Raw genomic sequence first — 19,764 nt, 5'->3', positions numbered from 1 at the left:
ATATTAGGTACGACTGATTCGTACCATGCTCGAGTACGATTGCCTCCCCTCCCCTGCCGCTCAATTTTCACATAAGTAATTCTGTTCTATACTGGAGTACACTTGCGTCATCATCTACGTGATGTTTTGTTGTTGGCACAGTGTAGACAAGAACGGCAATCACAAAATCCCGAATGGGTCAACCTTCACATTATGCCGAAAGTCCACTTCAGACCACAGATTTGCGACAAGACAAGTTGAAACAGGAAAAATACCTGCAATGTGTCGTTGTAAAAACCTGCCAGTTCACACCAATGCAACTAGATGAGATGGTGTATCATCTCTATGCAACAACTCTTCTGTTCTGATTTTCAGCTTTTCAGGCTTATTTTGTGGCTGAATATAATTTGTAGCTTCTTAAAATATGAATGAGGATAGTGATAGTGAGATACTGGCTAAGTTGTGTTTGTAGTAGTGATGAAATGGTGAAAAACAGAAACAAAACAAGCAGCAGGGACGGAGCATCTGCTACAGCAAGCTACCACGTCATCTGCAGTCATTTTGACTCGACCAGCAGACTTCACTACAAGCTGAATGGCTGTTGAAACAGGTGACGACCTCTAAGTTCTAAAATCAGCCGCTGGCAATTTGACCAGCGTAGTTGCAGGTGACACCATCAACCAGCTTGAGTCGAGCTCAGACCGGCCAGGTCACACTGCTGCAACTTGTCTCTGCATGTTCTAAAACTGTTTCATCTCGTCGCGACTCTTTGGTTTGAACTGGGCTTAATGTGGTTTATATTTTGGAGACAATGTCAAGAACAACCCTCTCACTTGCCTTTCTAATCTATCACCCATAACCGTGCAAGCATACCCAGATTTCGCAGGAGACCAGCAGCGTTGAGGAATGCCTTTGCAACTCTACTCGCCAACTGCTTTTCATGTTGAAAAGCAGTCTACTTCTGTGTTTTGATACAGTTTGTTTTCACATCTGATGGGAACTGAATCTAATACACATGAATCATGCTCGACTTGTATGGTACAATGTCTACAGCCATGCCAGACTGCCATTGGCCAGCTATTTCAGACGGAATTCTCCTTCCCTTCTGCAATCTCAGACCTTATTTTGCAAAGGCACGGGCACTGCACTCTGGGCTTAGCGCCTCCCAAGACAACAAGGTCTAACTCTACAACCCCTAACACTCTAACCCTAACTGACCTCTCCCCAGCACTGGTGCAGCGTTAAAACCAAGTGTGGCGATAGGTTTGGAAATGCGAGATGAACCACAGCGTTGCTTTGAGCTAAATGCTAATATGCTCACGTGACAGTGCTAACAGGCTGATGTTAACCATAGTGGGTGTAATGTTTTCAATGCAAACTATCTTAGTTTAGCGTGTTAGCATGCTAGCATTTACAAATTAGAACTAAACAAAAGCTGAGGCTGATGGAGATGTCATTATTTTTGCAGATAGTTGATCATAAACCAAAATAAAGGACAAATAAAAAAGTTAACCTGATGATGGCACTAGAAGAACATTTATGGATCATCAGAGAGATTATAATTGATCCTCCGGGGACAGTGAGTATCTGTACAAAACTTCATGGCAATCCATCTTATACTTGTTGAGATATTTCAGCCTGGACTCAAGAGGTGGACCGACCGATATTACCATCCCCCAGAGACGCACCACAAGGCTAAAAATACACTACTCTACATTGATAGAGATTCACTAAATACTCTCAATTAAAATGCAAATACAGAACACTATTGATCGGGATTGACACATACAGTTACACAGACACAAAATGTTCAACCAGCATTGTATTTCAACTTCATTTGCATTTTCTTTTGGTTTCCAGCCTATTAATCTCAGCAGTCAAGATGTGTTTCTGAGACTGCAAACAGTCCTAACTTTGACATTTTGGACTCGAAACCCTTCGTTCTGTCAGTAAGTTGCGGGGCTAAAAGATTAGATAAGAGCTGCTGTCTCTTTTTATCAGTGTCACTGAAAAGAAAACATCTAAACTTATAGATTATTTGGCTGCTGGCATGGAAGTAATTGGCCCAGTTTTCGGCTGCTTCTATGTCTCGTATCATGCTACATACACTGTACATTGGTTATGTAACTCACCAGGGCATTTAGAGAATAGATAACTTCTCCTTAAGGGACTAGCTGAGAAGAACTTGGAAGGTAAAATGTTTTGCTGTTTATTATACCTCTGATTTTGGCAGAACTGTCTTCTACACGTCTCATTTATAGTGGACCAGAGCATCGCAGCATTAATGATGCTTCCTGACCACTGCCTCCATTTGTGTCCTGCCTTTAATTCACCGTGACAGTCTGTCATGGTGTAATGTGACTCGCTGTGTTGCACATGTGCTTTCCAAACAGCACCTCTCACCCTCAGACACAAACATAAACAAACACACAACACCTGAAGCTTGGCTTGTCATGCAGCAGCTAACACGTCTAATGAGTGCTGCGCGAGCCGACAAGAAAACAGTGATGGGACCGCTCGAGTTTGGGCTCCGCAGAGCGCATTCACGGGCAAGTCTGGCTAAATGAACAGCATCAGATGAGCAGATGTGCGAGTTTTTTCCCACAGAAAAGTGCTGACAGAGAGCTCGGTGGCAGGGTTGAAATGAGCACAGTGTGTGTTATGTCCCCGGCGTATATTGTGCTGCACGTACTGCCGATCCTGGCCTGAATATTTATAGTCTATCGTGTGTTCATCGGTGTATGTTTGTGTGCGTGTGTGTGGCTGGGAAAGCCAGTGTGGATCTGAGAGCCCTGCAGGGGTGTGAGGCAAGAAGCAGCAAGAGGCAGAAAATCCCCGCTGCCTTTGGATTAGTGTCAGCAAGCAGGAAGCCAGGCATCGTGCTACATGTGCATGTGCACTCTCCTAAAGTCAGTCCCTGCAGGATTATTTTATTTATTTCATTTCATTTTTCTGTCCAGGTTTGGAACATAACTCCCCCTAAATTAGAGGCAACTTTTCAGCTTTTTTCTGCTTGATTTTTTTATTTTTACATCAGTGATAATTAATGAAACACCTACAGCACTTGAAATTGAATTCCTTTCCTTATGTGGCAGACATGCAACATGTTGCATTTGTCAAGGTTCAAATTCAGTAGGGTTTTGTTGTACTGAAAAAATCTGCATATGGTGATTTTAGTGGCCTGTAAACATATGTATATTTTTGTTCCCTGTGGGCTGTTTGGGGGTCATGATTGTTCATCATCTGACCTCTTGTTCTCCAACAAGCCACAAGAGGATTCACAGAATGGCTGACTAGTCGACTATCGAAACCATTCGTCAACACTGTGCATCGTTATAATAATAGCTTTATTTGTATAGCATTTATCTAAACAAGGTTACAAAGTGCTTTGCAGGACGACAAAACAAAGATAGCTGATGATAGGATCTAAGGAAAATAGTGCACAGACAAACAGAAGAAATAGTAAAGTTATAAATCGGGCATAAGTTAAAATAAGTTTCCCTATAAAAATTTGTTTCGAGCAATGATTCAAAAACAGAAAACGCACTTGCAACCCTAAATTCTTCAGGCAGAGAACTTCAGAGCCTATAAGAGCACTGATGGCAAAAAAACAGTCACCTTCGGGCACCAGCCTTAACCTGGAGACAACTAACAAGGGGTAGGCTGAAGGATTTCAGGTTACAACTTGGACTGTAGGACATCTAAAGCTCAGTGATATAACAGGGGGTCAAACCATGTTTAGCCCCCTGTTTCTTGACTTTTTGAAGCTAGAAGTGACCATATTTGGATGGGAGGTTGGAGCCAATAAAAATCATATTTTGCAGTATCTAATAGCAAGCTTGCTTTCCGTGTGCATCACACCTGACACTGTCCATAAACATCTACACTATCACCTCGGCAAGCAATGGTCACTTGCCTGCATCGCTCATGTTTGACCGTGCCCTCATCGTTCATGTGTGGTTTCAGCACTGTGCAGTAATGAAGCATTGGCAATGCATCTACAGCAGATGTGCAGATGGGGGCGCTGTGGGTAGTTGTTGTTGACGAGTCATCGTTGTGAGTCGAGATGGCCCTCTTACGACTGAAGATGGACATAACTTTGATGGTTATTGAATATAAATTTGTTTGTATGATCATCTTCTATGTAATGCCATGTTAAAGAGAATGTAAGGTACTGAATGAAGGAAAGAGTCCAGCTGTCCCTGCAAGAAAGCAGTTGTGTTGTTTTGGTGCATTACATTTGTACCGGGAAGTCAGAATCTTGAGTTCCAAGTCAGAAATTACACCTGGAACAACCCTGAAGACAAATTTCTGACTTGGAAAGTTGGAGCAACATAACCAATCCCTGCCTCAAAATCCAAGATGGCTGCTACACACATCAAAATTAGTGAAAGATGTAGTAATATGCTGTTTATAAGCACTTATGTCTCATTTGTGTCTCACTAAAACAGTCATACGCACAGTCCTGTCCAACTTCTATCTGTGTGCATGTTGCTACAGTGTTTGTGTGGATAAAATGCAGTGTGCTGTTGTGGTGGTCAACTCGGGTGTGGCGTCATTCCCAGTTCTGACCTCTGACTTCCGAGGTAACTGCATTACACACAGTATCTCCAGCTCAAACAAGCCTGTTGGGGGTTTGGTCCAATCAGATCACAGCTCATTTGTAAACAGCCAGTCACGGACTCTGCTATTTCACCTACCCCCAAGATCGGTCCCGCCTACATTAGTTAACCCTTTACTGGTTGTATATGAGACCTTTTTGGCGAGAAAAAGCACATGCTTTATCACCAAGATTAATTGACTATGACTACCGAAATACAGCAGTTGTGAACCACACAAACATTTCCATGATAACAAAGAATATCTCAAATCCTTAGCTGTCTGTTATAAAAACATCTAAGAGACATACTCTGTTTCTTGGACAGCATTAAGGCTCCTTTTGAAAAAAAACTCTAACAGGTGATTTGCCTGTGAGGCTCTCACTGGTGCTTTGATGATAGTAGTTTAAAGTTCTTGTGACACACAGATCAGAGGAAGATTTAGATGAGAGTATTAACAAAAACACTTCAGTGTCAGAGAGGATATTCTCCTGAGAGGAAGAGCTTAAGTGCAAACTGTCATAATCAGGCAGTTTTAGTTAAAGAGGTGAAGGGTGAGTTGACAGTTTTCTACCTGTAGCAGAAACAGAGGTTTGGAGTTGTTTGGTGCCAAAGCGAATAACAAGGCGGACGTGAAATTGAAAGCAAAGCACAACTGACACACTGCTGAAATCATGAGCTTATAGTCAGGGGCCATTGACAAAGACCATGCCTCATTGCACCAGTATGTCTTCAAGGAAAAGCATTTCCCCTCCTGTCATTTAAAGAGAATTTACGACCTAATTTTCAGGGTGTAAGACGCCATTCTTGGTGTCTATGATGGCGGTGGTGTCTCTGTATGTTCAGATGTGCTATTAAAATGCTATAACTGATATGAATATTGGCTGACAGCACTCATTGCCTCCATGTTGCCACAGGAAGCATGGTCCAAACACTGTTATATAAGCAAAACACCCCATTATATATAAAACCAGAAATATTTTAATTAAAAATATATATAATTTCTGCTGTAGAACAATTCTGTCAACATGGAAATTTTTTTCCTTGACAACAACACATTAACGTCACACATACTGCTGAGAGATGTTAGATGAACATGGCCAGTGAGACCCGTGATGTATAAAAACAGATTTGTCCTTTAACAGCCTCGCAGCAAAGATTTACCACCTCAGAGGTTGCAGGAGGCTGCAGGGTTGATGTGCAGGCAACGGTAACAAGTAATGAGAAGCTGTTATGTCTCATTTCCCAGCTTGATTCAGCTGTAATAGTATTTACAGCCAATGTCCTCACCTATTCGCCCTCCTGAGGAGGTTGTTCCAGTCTGAGGTACAGACATTACTGCTCTGTCCGTGTGGAAAACTTTTTAGCTTCATGCGTCTCTGGAGGGGCCGGAGGGATGAAACTCTGCAGGTTCATGACTAAGAGCTGTGCATAGGCGTGGTTCTGGTGAACGAATCTAAATCATTGTGAAACGAGGCACAGATGCAGGAGCCTGATTTCCACTCGCATTCAACCACTGATACTGTAGATATACTGTGGACACGCTCTGCCTGCGGTCTTTAGGCCTAACAGTGAGATGGCACAAAAAGTAGCACAATTCCATCTATTGTCTGCATCACAGAGGTCCTCCAAGAGCAGCTGTCCTTATTCACTGACATTATGCTCGGCCGGGGCTATTTATAGCAGCTATATTGCCATTGATTTATCACACATGTACCATCGGCGGCAGGGATATCTTCATCGTCACCATCGAATGTCGGAAAGGTGATGAAAAGGCAGTACACAGACACAGAGTTTGTTCCTACAGACACACTATAATGTGTCTACTCCTTCACCTGGTGGATCTCTGCAGTCATGCTTGTGATCTTATTATTAACTGTTGTATGTGTCCTGTAAAGCAGCTATGAATAATCTGATAATCTTGTGTTGACCACTATCAGCTCAGCCTGCACCCCTCAGAAAACCTGCTCTAGTTTAGGAGCATAATAAAAGAAGGGGCAATGAGGTGATTACCATCAGTGAGTGAGTCCGACTAGCTAGCTTGGGTGGTTCAGGTATGCTTGTTAAGCCTCCCTATATGTTGTTTTTCAGCACTGTGTCTGCAACTTTTCAACTTTCGTATCTTCATCTTGGAAGCATACCTGGTTACAATTTCTTTTCAGCTAGGCTCTACGTTTTAATAAAGTCCCAACCTCACCTGCCCGCTGTATTTGGCTGGGGGCAACACGCCCATAAACATCCCGAACACAGCAAAATAAGAAGAAAATACAGGCAGAGGGCCGGGTCTCTGCACATAAATACACCGGCATACACTTTAGTGAGTCATAAGTGATGATTGAGAGAGGGATTACTTCTGTATGAGTCTATATGCTGTTGTTGTTGTTGTTGTTGATGATGTTGTTAGGAAAATCCTGCATAGTACACCTTTAAGAGGGCTGATATATATTTTTTTTAATCACACCCTACTCAGCTCTGATTGGTCAGTTGTTTTATGAAAACAGCTGTTAAGGGGCACAAAAACAGATCTACATGAATCGTTGAACAAATCTAAGATGGGAGTCAAAAGTCTGGATGAGGCTAAACTCACACTGCATGGAGGAGGCAATATCTAGTGGTTAGTTAGTTACAAGCTGACCTAACTGAAATCTACAGAAGCAAAGTGTTTGTTCCAGTAACAATAAAGTGAGTTTCAGAAAGCAGGTGAAATAACTGTTGAGTCATTTGGATTTATTAACTCTATCAACCCCCTGCTGTTTTCATTTGAAGCTTTGGGGCTGTAAAAATCTTTCCACACATAATATCATATACACCTGCAGGTTCTGTCTCTGCCAGTCTCAACTGGACGCTTTCTGCAAACACGGTAATAATTTCATTATGATTTTAAATCCAATCCAACAGAAGGGAAAAAAAAACAGCTCCTGGGCTTTTAAATAGTGAATAGTGATAGTTTTCTGGGCGGCAGATGGTTTTGTAGATCTGAACAGGTTCAACCTGGCGCTCTTGGCTTTGCCTTGAGGAGGCAGGGCCCCAAAGTGACGGGGCGTGAGATGAATGGAGATCTGCATGTGGCACTGAAAGCAGTCTGCCTCCTGCTGGGCCACAGAAGTGAAAGCATCCAGGTGTGCATGCAGCTGGCAGGGCCGCTACATGACTTACAAATAGACAGATATGGCACAAGTGATAATTCCGTGGATCCTCCTGTTTTCATCTTAGAAGCCGAAAAAATGAGGTGCTCTTTCTCTGAATTATCTGAATATCTTACCTCACTGGTGCTCTCCATCAGTTCCTACTATTTACCAGGACTGAGTTAGGCAGAATAAGCATGAGGGTTGAGATGTCCAATATAGAGGATCTTTAGGGAATTGTTTCTAGATATTTCTCCCCCATCTATGAATGTAGAAACATCAAAGTGAATGTCAAAAAAGTGGCATTTAGTGTGGCTACAAACAGTCAAATGAGAGCCTGTATTTTGGGTACATAGAGGTCTGTTTTCAATCAGTCTCTTGACAGGAAGCTTGATCAACCATTCAGTTTGTCTGATGAGCAGGGCAACACAACACACTGCTGTGAGCTGTTCAATGTGTGCATTGGCTCCATTGTGAACCTTTGTGACCCAGAAATAAAATTCTACTACTGTACATCTCTATGCAGTTGGCCGTAACTGCCATAGATTCAGGCTTCTCCTCTCTGTGTTTACGTTCAGGGTCAGATTAGAGACAAGTGTTTGAAGTGATGCATGTAAACAATGTTTATTTGGAAAGCTGTAGGAGGCCCCTGCAGCTCGCCCCTATATACATGGTCCTGCATGAGTCCTCGTTCCCACTGCAATCTCTACAACACAAGTAGTGAGTGCAAAGTTAGCTCGAACCACAGAGCCACAATAGTCATGGGAAATATGCCAGGCTGAAATAAACTGGAATTATCCTGTAAAGGTCCCATGCTATGCCATTTTCAGGTTCATATTTAGGGGTTTCTACTAGAGCATGTTTACATGCTTTAGTGTAGGGCTGCCTCCGTCTAAGAATTTTCCAAGTCGACCAATAGTCGTCATTTAGGGTCATTAGTCGACTAGTCGCCTGCATGTTTATGATATTAATTTAATTATTAAATGATATATTTTGGGCGGGGCAACACAATGGTTTGATTTGAAGGTGTGAGAAAGAATAGTATCAGTAACATTGTTAACACTGTGCTACATTACAGAGAAATACAAAACCGTACTAATGAACCTTCATTAATATAGGCCTATATTTTATCTACAAGTGCACGTCACACACTGAGCGAGCCGCCTCTTAATGACGCTGTGGGCTAATGGGCATGTAGCTACTTCCATGTTTCAGATGATACGTCATGTTTGTAGTCGACCAATGAAGATGAGTTTACATATCACCTTGGGTTCGTCCTTCACCTTCTCAAAATGATCCCACACTTTGGATTTCCTGCCCGACATGTTATTAACTAGCCTGTGGAATAACCGCAGGGACCAGCCCTGGAAATTAACCTGACTCCTGTCTGACTGCAGAGCGTGGACACTTCCTGTGTCTGTCCTTTCAAAGTAAATTCCCACATGGTCCAGTCATATAGGTTTGGTTTGTTTTTTCTGCAAATAAGCGACCAATGAAATCTTGCTGACTATTGACCTTTCTGGTCAACTAATGTTTGGTTGACTGTCCGTGGGCAGCCCTACTTTAAAGTTTAAGAAACATCTTATTTTTCTCATACCGTCAAAGCCTCTCAAACACAGTTTTAGCGCCTGTCTCTTTAAGCCCCCATCCCGAAAAATCTAAACCTGCTCTGATTGGTCATTGGTTCCAGAACTTCAGCATCTGCACTTTAAGCATTTCTGCACCATCATTGCAGCCGGGAGAATTACTGTAACAGCACTGTAGTGGCAGTTTCAACCTTTATATAGTATATGAACCTTTAAAGTATAGTCAGCGTTAGACAGCTGAAACACTTCAAGGTTCGGGAAAGATTTTGGTTATGTTTGATAAAAATTCACTAATTCAACACGCTGAATGGCCAAAAATGTAAAAAGGTGACAAGGGCTGACTAGTGCCAGCAGTGCAGGATATACTGCAAAAACTAGTGCTGCAGACGCTGACCCACGGCCCAACATTGATGGACGGCCGACCAACGGCTTGGCATGTCAGGGTCTTCAGAGTGACCCCTAACCCCCACCTGCATTTTCACTTTGTTGTTCATTTTGGACTCTATTTTTTCGTTAGATTTTGGGGTTTGTTTTGCAAGTCCTCCAGTGCTTAATGATAGTGTATTGTGAGTTCTCGAATACGAAAATTACTTAAAATGCCCGTCCCTAATTATCACACACAGGACAATTAATTCTGTGGTTATAAACTATTAAAACTGTCTCGTAATTCCACTAACCATTTCTAAAACTCGTGGGGCTGTCAGGCCTCGCTCTTTTTCCATCATTCATCCTCAGTAAACTCATTGCAACAAAGTTCCTCGCACAACAAATGACTCACCCTAATATTACAGCCTCTCGTTAGAAAGAAATGAAGCTTCATCTGCTGCCGTAATATCTGCTCGTAAAATCACATGAAGGTGTGTTTTTATGTCTTTACAATTTACCGCACAGCAATATCGACTTTGAACCTCGGCAGAGATCACAGCATGGGTCAGCTGTCCTCACGAGACGGCAGACAGCACGTTTCAAAGAACAATTTATTCAGTGTGTACTTTAGTGTTGTTGTATATCGCCAGGTATGGCCCTGTTTCCCTGCAGCTGTATGTTGCCCACTTTAAAGTGTACACACACAGGAGCTGCTTTTATGTCAACACAAACACCTGAGAAAAAGGACTTTAGTGAACACCACTATGCTCTGCTGTAAACAGCTTTATTTTGTTTCTCAGAGTGACATATCGGCCTCAGAATTAAATAAAGGTGGGGTCACAGACACTGAATACTATGAAGGATATCCTCTGATCTCAAATAATTTCCCCTCATGGCTACACTGCACTCTACACACTGTATATTCAGTGTTAATAATGACTTGAATATTGGATTCTATATTTGTCCTCTTATCATTACAGGTACAGAGTATTCTACAGGGTGTTACAATGTAAACAACCACAGGTTTAGCTCTAAAGTCTTAATAAGGGAATTAGATAAAAACACTCAGTATGTTTGTTGTAATTGCCTTGTGCCTGCCGCAGCTATGATTGCATACAGAATGTCTCCAACTCCTGGGAGACTTTGTGGAAATCCTCAAATTATTGAGGTGGAGAATTATACAACAGCTGCTCTGTTAAAAGAGGACGCTTGTCTCTAATAGTCTGCATCTTAATAAGCACAAATAGCGATGACACAGAACAGTTATTCTGTGACGTGTTCCACCCTACAGGGGGGAGCCAGAATAACATAAACAGAAGGAAGGAATTTTAATTTGGGCTAAATCGGAATTACAAACACAGCTTCAGAGGAGGGTAATATTGGGCTGAATGCCACTTAGCAGCAGTTTGTGTCGTGTTGGTTTGTTCCTAACTTGACCAGTTTCTCTTTGTCACTGCAGTTTTCCTTCTTTTTTTCTCATTTGGACCAGTACACCTGCAGTGTGCCTGTGTTTGGCAAAGTCGTTCATGACTCCCCAGGCTTTACCTACTGACAAATTAAATCATTCTTTTCACTTTTTGGGCACAGATGGTTTGGCCTGCATGCTTGGAGCTCTGCTTTTACAGTCAACATATGCTGCTAATTTGTACTTACCCAAATGTAACTCACCTTTGTAGCAGTGATTGCAACCATCATTAAATTTAAAATCTGAAGTTAGTTTTATGATCTGCCTCTTGTACAGTTTATGCTAATCTTTAATGTTGATTTGCTCCATAAACATAAACATGGCTGAGCATATTGAATCCTGCAAGACCACATTTTACAAGCGAATTCTTGTTGCTGCTCTCAGGACTTAACTACAAAATACATCACCTGTGACTATCCTCTAGAACGACACATAGACGCACTGTCTGATCTGATGACACCATTTTGAAAACCACTTAGGAATCACTGTTAAAACGGTCAAAGGTTTGGTTAAGTTAAGGAACAAAAACAACTTGGTTAAATTAAGGGAAACACTGTGGTTTGGGTAAAAATAACTACTACGATAAGGTAAGGGGAACTCTGTTGTCATGGTGGAAGTAATAAACAATTAAACCTAAAGTTAAGTCTTTTATCCCACCTGTCACCCATCGTGCTTCATAGGTAATTTTTTATGATTTTGTATAGCTTCAATCATTGTGCATACAACAGTTCATATTATATCTAATGAAGAAGTGCCCTACGAATGGTGTTGTCACACTATGCACTTAGTGTAAAGTTGCGTACTTAGTGTAAAGTTATGTAGGCTAAGTTGAGGCAAGTAAATTTTAGGCAAGGTTAGGAAACATGTTTGGGCATTGTCACATAATATACTTAACGTTATATTACATATGTAAGGTAACGTTAAGTATATTATGTGACAATGCCCAAACATAATATACTTAACGTAACGTTACGTTAAGTATATTATGTTTGGGCATTGTCACATAATATACTTAACGTTACCTTACATATGTAATATTATACATACTTCACGTAAAAAAAAAAACATGGTTGGGGACTGTCATGTTAAATACTTCACACGAAGTTACGTAGCTTAGTTTTAGGAAAAAATAACACGATTAAGCGTAGTCATGTTAAATACTTAATGTAAAGTTACATAGGTTAGGTTTAGGGGAAAAATCACGGTTGAGCGCAGTCATGTTAGAGACTTAACGTAAAGTTATGTAGGTTAGGTTTAGGGGAAAAAATACTGTTGAGCATAGTCACATCGAATACTTAACGTAAAGTTAAGTAGGTTAGGTTAAGAGGGGAAAAACATGGTTTGGCGTGGTGACGTTAAATACTTAATGTAAAGTTACATAGGTTATGTTAGGGGGAAAAAAACTCAGTTGGGTGTTAATGTCAAGTTTCGTACTTAACGTTACGTTAGGTAGGCTAGGTTTAGGCAAGTTATGTAGTTTAGGTTTAAGAAAAGAAACTATTTAATGTAAACTTACATACTTAACATTACATAGGTAACGTGAAATTTCAAAGGTTAGGTTTAAAGCAAAGGAAACACTTCGCACATCTATTAAAAAAGACAGGTGCGTTGGAGAGAGACCAAAAAGTTGCCGAGGTCTAGTGCCGAAACGTTGTAAATAAATTATTCATTGCAAGTTAGACAGTGTACGGGAATCCTTTTGCAACTTAAAGGTTAGGTTTAAGAAATTAAAGTTACGTAGGTTAGGTTTAGTTAAAAAAAAACAAAAACATGGTGGGCTTTGTCACGTCAAATACTTAACGTAAAGTTATGTAGGTTAGGTTTAGGCAAGTTAAGTTGCGAAGGTTAGGTTTAAAAAAGAAACAGGGTTGAGTGTTGTCACATTACATATTTAATGTAAATTTGCGTACTTAACATTACATACTTAAATTACAAAGGTAAGGTGTAAAAAGGGAGAGTAACGTAGGTTAGGTTTAGGAGAAAAAACATATTTGTGTGTTGTCACATTATGCACTTAACGTCAAGTTACGTACTTAACATACATTTTTGGAGGCTAGGTTTAGGCAAGTAAAGCTACGTAGTTTAGGTTTAAGACAAGAAACATGGTTGAGCGTCGTCACATTACATAATCAATGTAAACTTGCGTACTTAACATTACATACTTACGGTAAAATTACAAAGATTAAGTTTGGGAAAGTAAAGTTACGTAGGTTAGGTTTAGGGAAAAAAAACATGGTGGAGACATATCTTAAAAAACTTTTAGTTCACTTGATTTTACATGGGACACAAACACCAGTCTCCTGGGAAAAGTCCTCCGTTTGTTTGACCCATCCACGACTCCAACTTGCCTCCTGACGCAGACTTTTGGTCTTTATACTACTACTTTCTTTACTCCTGACAGCACATTGGTCACCTGATAGCAGATATATATATATATAGATACATATATAGATTACTGGCTCATGATTATGTGGGTTATATGCAAAATCTGGGGCATTACTTTTTGTGGGCATGTACAAACAGTGCATGACAACAGTTAAGGATTTTTTGGAGATAATAATTTCTAATATTACTTATTTACATATATATTACCCATTCTACACACGTTCTTAAGATTGTAGCATTTGATTGTTTTAAATTTGTGATAACAGTGGGGTTTATTTTCTTCTTCTGTGTATTATCTGTTGACCTAAAAGGCAACCTGACGCATACGATTGCCCTTGCAGACATAAAGTTGTGCTGAGGTCAAGTGTCATCAACCCCAGCTGCCCACTAGTAGACTATTCACTACAAACTTGTGCTCTACAACAAAACTTTGTTCAAACCAACACTGCCTCATTTGAATTCTAGTGGAGATCCCAACGTTTCTCAAAGACTCCAAAGATGTGTGTAAAATGATGTACAAGACATTACTTTACATTACACAGTCATTTTGTTCCAATTCGACTTACAATAAGTGCTCCAGACTTCCACTGGAACAAGAACTAAAAGTCATCAAAACTTGTAAGTGCCCAAACAAACATAAAGAGCATGTTCAGTGATATTATGCAAGTGCTTCGACATCTGGAATATTTACATCTGAAAGATTGGTGTAGCCATAAAGAAATATGGAGCCTTTGGCTTGAATATTTCACTCAGTGTAAAACATCATATATCATCAACACAGAACTTGAACAAGCTGTTAGATGGATATGATGATGTTGACGACCTTGGAGCTACTTAAAGGCGGAACAGCAGAGAAAACTGTATGTAAAGGGGTAAATGTTGATGAATTACTTTTGTATGTAACTACACCTGCAAGTAAGTAATATTCTGTGACAACAAAACTCAGACCTCTACCCAGTTGCCAGAATAAATGTTGGTATTATACATTTCTGCAAACCAGGGATATGTTACATTTGTATGGTATTATGTGGCAGATACCGTAGCCCTTTACTGGGCTACAGGGCTGCTACAAAGTCCCTTCTTCATGCAGCCTTTGCATTTTTACACAGAACCAAACAATAACAATAACAATGGCGTAACATGGCAATAATAATCATTTACCTTCTCTGTTATACAGCGGCTGATCTCGTCCTCTGCTCGGAGAGTAAGAAGCTCCCGAATCTCATTGTTTTTTCATTTTGCGGACATTTACAGCCGGTGTTCTTCTTTGAGTCAGCTGCTTACCGCTAACAGCTACTTTTTAAATCACCCGTGGTGGGTTGTCGTAGAGATAACACATCGTCAAAACGTCACAGCCGTGCCACCCATGATCCCGTCCTACCAGCTGTCCTGCTTGTACAAGACTTCTTTTCCAGCTCAGTGAGACAACTCTGTCCACCCAGTCTGCATTTGTACCTATTATACAGAACAGTGAGGTGGTACAACGGCGTGAAATTCCCGTCTTGAAGAGGCAGTGTAAAAGGGGCTATTGAATTATTTTTTTTGTATGTTTCAAAATACTGTGGTTTATATTGTTAGGTTTAGGCACTCAACCACTTGGTTATGGTTAGGAAAATATCATGTTTGAGGTGGCAACGCAGCAGTGTCTCAGTAAAAAACACAGCTTTTTGTGGCATTAATTCAGAGCCATGTCTCACTCCAAAGTCTCCAACTGCTTTAGTATAAAGAGCGAGAAAGTTTGCAGAGAGCGGATGGGAGGGGAGGTCAAACAAGGTCAAACAAACTCCGGCATCAGGGGGAAATGCAGCAGGACAAGGTCGAAATGTAAAGTGGCGAAAGTCTGACTGGGGTGGGCAGGTCCAACAAACGGACTTTCACCTTAGAGAGCAGTCTTCGTGTCCCGTAAGAGTATAAAGCCCAACCCTGTTCTTTTTTCCTAAACCCAACCAAGTGTGTTAGTTGTTAAGGAAAAAACAACTCAATTTGCGGTGCTGTACTGACGTAGTGTATTTAAATTGAAAGAGACTGAATGTAAACGTTAAATTTCCGTTAAAGTGTATCTTGAAAAAAGACAATGCATGTAACAGGCAGAACTTAACACGGCGTCCCAGAACGTCAACAACCAACGCACCCAGGGTACCTTTCACATCATATCTGAACATGGAAAGTCCGTGACCAAATGTCAATTTGTGACGAGGTCAGAGTGAGAATGTGTTGTAATTCCGGTAGAAACAGAGCCATGGGTTGCTAAAAATATCCACACTTGGTGGCTAAAAAATATGACTCATTAAAAAACAACTGTTTTTTTTCTATTTGTTGGTCTTGAACAGTGGTCTGCAGCTTGGCAGGTGCACCCCTGCACCTCCCAATGACAAAGTAAGCTAATACACTACATCACTTAAATGTTGATATGATACATATGAAACATACAAATGTAACATGTTCTCAGTTTGATGAAATGTACAATGCCAACATTTTCTCCTGATGACTGACGACTGGGCTGCAGACCTAACCCCCCTCTCTGAGCGCTTGAGAGGGAGTGGCTGCCTAATGACCCTGATGATTATCTTAAGTGTGATGCATCTTGCCCAACCTGGGTGGGAAAGGAAAATATGCGCAGGATCAGTTAGGCGTTTGGGTCAAATTGTTCCTTCTTCAGGGTGCCATTTTCTCAAGAATGATGATAGACCTACATCCGTTTCCTGTTTCTGTCTGTGTTGCAGCGCTGCCAGCTACAGGGAGAGGGAGTATCCCCCACATCTCTGGAAATTGCAGAGAACAAGCAAAACATTGGGACTGGTCATCTCGAGCACGAGCAGAGACTGAAAAAGCAACAACTGGACTCGGGACTCGGCACTTGAACAAGTGGGGATGAGAGCTGCTGTGTGACATCAGTAAACAAACCCTCGAGGGTTGAGTTGGCAAATGAGTAAGTCGTGGCCCAAAATGATTGCCTTAATTACTACACATATACAGATGTATGAAGTAATGAAACTAAGAGACTTATAGTTCAAAGTTTAAAGATGTTTTCTTTACATGTGAAAAAAAGTGTCTTGTAAGGAACAGATGTGAATATTTTAATATGATAGAGATAATGTTTGGTTGTAATGTCGACATAATGTTTTAGTTGGGTCGGCTTCGTAGGTGTCATTGGTTACTAAATGGTGAGTTTGCTCTCTGCTTATGTGCAGTCAGCACTACGACTTAATCTATTTTTATCTTGTTTCATATTGTCAACCAAACAAGGCTGGCCTGAGTTGCTCACTCAAACGCTGGCGACAAACTCTTAATTCACATCGTGTCATAACACATGAAACTCCTCATTCAGAAAGTGTATAGAGGGTCGAGAGAGAAGACATATATTGACTGGCTCAATGCGACACACTGAAACACATCACAAGAACATCCTCTCATATTACGATCCACTTACACTAAAGCAAAGATGTCAGGCACATAAACACCATCATAAATATCTGCCACACTCACTTTCTATCACAGAAAAACAGCGGGTGAAACTCGCAGGGGCTTTCACCGTAAAGACGAAATACCTTAGGTTTTTTTCTCAGATGCAAATTTAGAGCTGACCAGCTGCTTTGTTGATATGTTTTCACTTTAACTGTATGCAAAAGTAACATGGACGTGTGTTATATATTTTTTTAAACCTAGCCTTGATAATTACATAACCAAAGGTGAAACCCTGAATTTATTGTATGTTGTGGACTTCTGGAAAAATGTCGTGATATAGATGCACACTGAATAGGATAAAAAAATGTAAATAGCAGACATTTATACTTGTGTGTCCTAAGATGTGTTGCAGATAGAGTAATTTGAGACTTTTTACTTTCTTTGACTGTTATGACCATCGACCATGCTCATCTGTGTTTGGTTTGTCCTCGCTGATACAATCATGTTCCTCATATTGTTGCAAATGCTGCTCCAACATTCTTTGTTGTTTTTGGCCATTTATTTTCTTCTTTATTTTATTTTTTTTAATTCACCTTCTCATTCATTTGGCAGACTAAAACACGAGGTTGCTGATGTTGTTTGTGGAGCTTTGTCAGAGAAGCGTTGGACACAGTTACCTCTCTAAGACCTGCGATGTTGCCCATGAATGAAATAATTACACGTTGCCAGGTTTTACTTTAGTTTTTGGCAGTAGTTGTGAGATAGATGACACATCCTAATAAAAATAGTGTTTTATTTTCCTATATTTCCCTTCAGAAATCATCCTTTGACATACTGTGTTAACTATATGGGCACTTGAATTAAAGCTCTTGGTCCTAGTGTCTTTTTCCTCTACTCCTAAAGAAAATCCAAAGTTCACGTTCTTGCTCCTTTCCCAAAATTTCGTATCTGTAATTACCTCAATAATAGTATCCCTCAGACCAGCTGTTTACTGAATGTTCCAGATGTTTCCGTAGTGTCACAAGAAAACTTGTAACCACAGAATAGCCACAATAGTTTTAAATAGATGTCAATATTTTCTTTAGGGAATCCTTACGGGGAGGATGTTTTTTTATTCTTTTGAGGTTTTCATCTCTGCATATCAAAGGTTTACGGAATACCAGAATACTCCAGCAGAGCTTCAGGATTTTTAAATGTGCAAAGTTTTTGCCTCTTAAAAAGTTACATGAAAATAAAAGTCGGATTGAAATGAAGAAAATGTCAGTGGGAGAACAACTCTTTAAAAATCAAGTTAATGTAAAGATGAAGTATCAGTCCCATTAGTCAGGGAATAGAAAAGTAATAACGGCAAAACAAATTTTACAGCAATGTATGTTTTTGTTTGTTTTGTTTTTGTTTTGGTGATTTGGCAGATGAACCGAATCACCACTATGAGATTAAATACAAACATAGTACAGCTCCGTCATTAACTCTTTCTACTACAAACCAGCAGGCATGAAATTAATCTTTAAGGTTGCCAAGACTTCGATGAGTAGTATAAACATGAAGCTACAGCCAGCAACCAGTTAGCTTAGCATAAAGACATATGAGAATTTTAAATTTATCCATTTGATAATTCTGGATTACGACCTCCAGCATTTGGATCATGTAGTGCGGTACCTGTTGGGTACCTGGCAGGCTCAGGGTGACGACAAGACCTCAAGAACTTTGTCTTCACACTTTGGCTGTTGTAGGAATTAAACAATCGAGATGTGAATTGTTGAGCTTTAAAGTTGCCAGCAAGCAAAGGCTGCACGATATGAGGAAAATATCTGATGACGTTGTTGAATATGGCGACAACAACAGTTCTTGGGATAAATTAACAGATATTCATATGAGCTCAGTTCTGCCCTGTTGCTACTTTCACTACAATGCTTGTTGAATTAAAAAAAGCAGATGCTATTTGCACCAAGGTGTCTTTGCCAGTAGTGCTATTTCAATAGGGCCATTTACAACCAGATAGCAGCGGAGGCAAGCACCCCAGTGTCTGTAGCCAACAATGCTATTTACACCCAAGTGTATGTTTGTGGTTGGTTTAATAAAGTTAGAATATAGCGTACAGGTACACAAACAGGTCTGTTCAGCTATTCTGCTAAAGTTTATGTCACAGTGTGCATTTAGCAGCTTTATACATCCTGGAATAATACGTCACTACGTCTAAAAGTAATAAGCCAGCGTAGACTCATACAGGACACAAACCCCAGTCTCCTGTGTGAAAGTCTTGTGCATGACCCCAGTGCCACTAAGGCTGCCCCCGACTAAGAATTTTCCTTGTCGACCGACAGTCGTCATTTAGGGCCATTAGTCGACTAGTCGCCCACATGGTTATGATATTAATTTAATTATTAAATGATATACTTTGGGCGGGGCGACACAATGGTTTGAGATGAAGGTGTGAGAAAGAATAGTATCAGTAACATTGTTAACACTGTGCTACATTACAGAGAAATACAAACCGTACTAATGAACCTTCATTAATATAGGCCTATATTTTATCTACAAGTGCACGTCACACACTGAGCGAGCCGCCTGTTAATGACGCTGTGGGCTAATGGGCATGTAGCTACTTCCATGTTTCAGATGATACGTCATGTTTGTAGTCGACCAATGAAGATGAGTTTACATATCACCTTGGGTTCGTCCTTCACCTTCTCAAAATGATCCCACACTTTGGATTTCCTGCCCGACATGTTATTAACTAGCCTGTGGAATAACCGCAGGTACCAGCCCTGGAAATTAACCTGACTTTCAAATTAAATTACCACATGGTCCAGTCATATAGGTTTAGATTTATTTTGACAAGGCACAGCTGCGTT

At 40.5% G+C, this 19,764-nt stretch overlaps 1 protein-coding gene across 1 annotated transcript in view; it reads left to right on the top strand.

Annotated features, from left to right (window-relative positions):
• The window catches only part of kcna4 (potassium voltage-gated channel, shaker-related subfamily, member 4), a 79,673-nt gene extending 60,354 nt beyond the window's left edge, over positions 1-19,319 (top strand). The window contains exon 2 of the mRNA XM_050042333.1: positions 16,228-19,319. The gene's annotated coding sequence lies outside the window, so the exon portion shown is untranslated. The remainder of the gene's footprint in view (positions 1-16,227) is intronic.
• Positions 19,320-19,764: the final 445 nt, after the last annotated feature.

Source organism: Epinephelus moara, chromosome 1 (assembly GCF_006386435.1).
Source record: "Epinephelus moara isolate mb chromosome 1, YSFRI_EMoa_1.0, whole genome shotgun sequence".
Taxonomy (NCBI): domain Eukaryota; kingdom Metazoa; phylum Chordata; class Actinopteri; order Perciformes; family Serranidae; genus Epinephelus; species Epinephelus moara.
This window is presented reverse-complemented; position numbering and strand designations above follow the sequence as displayed.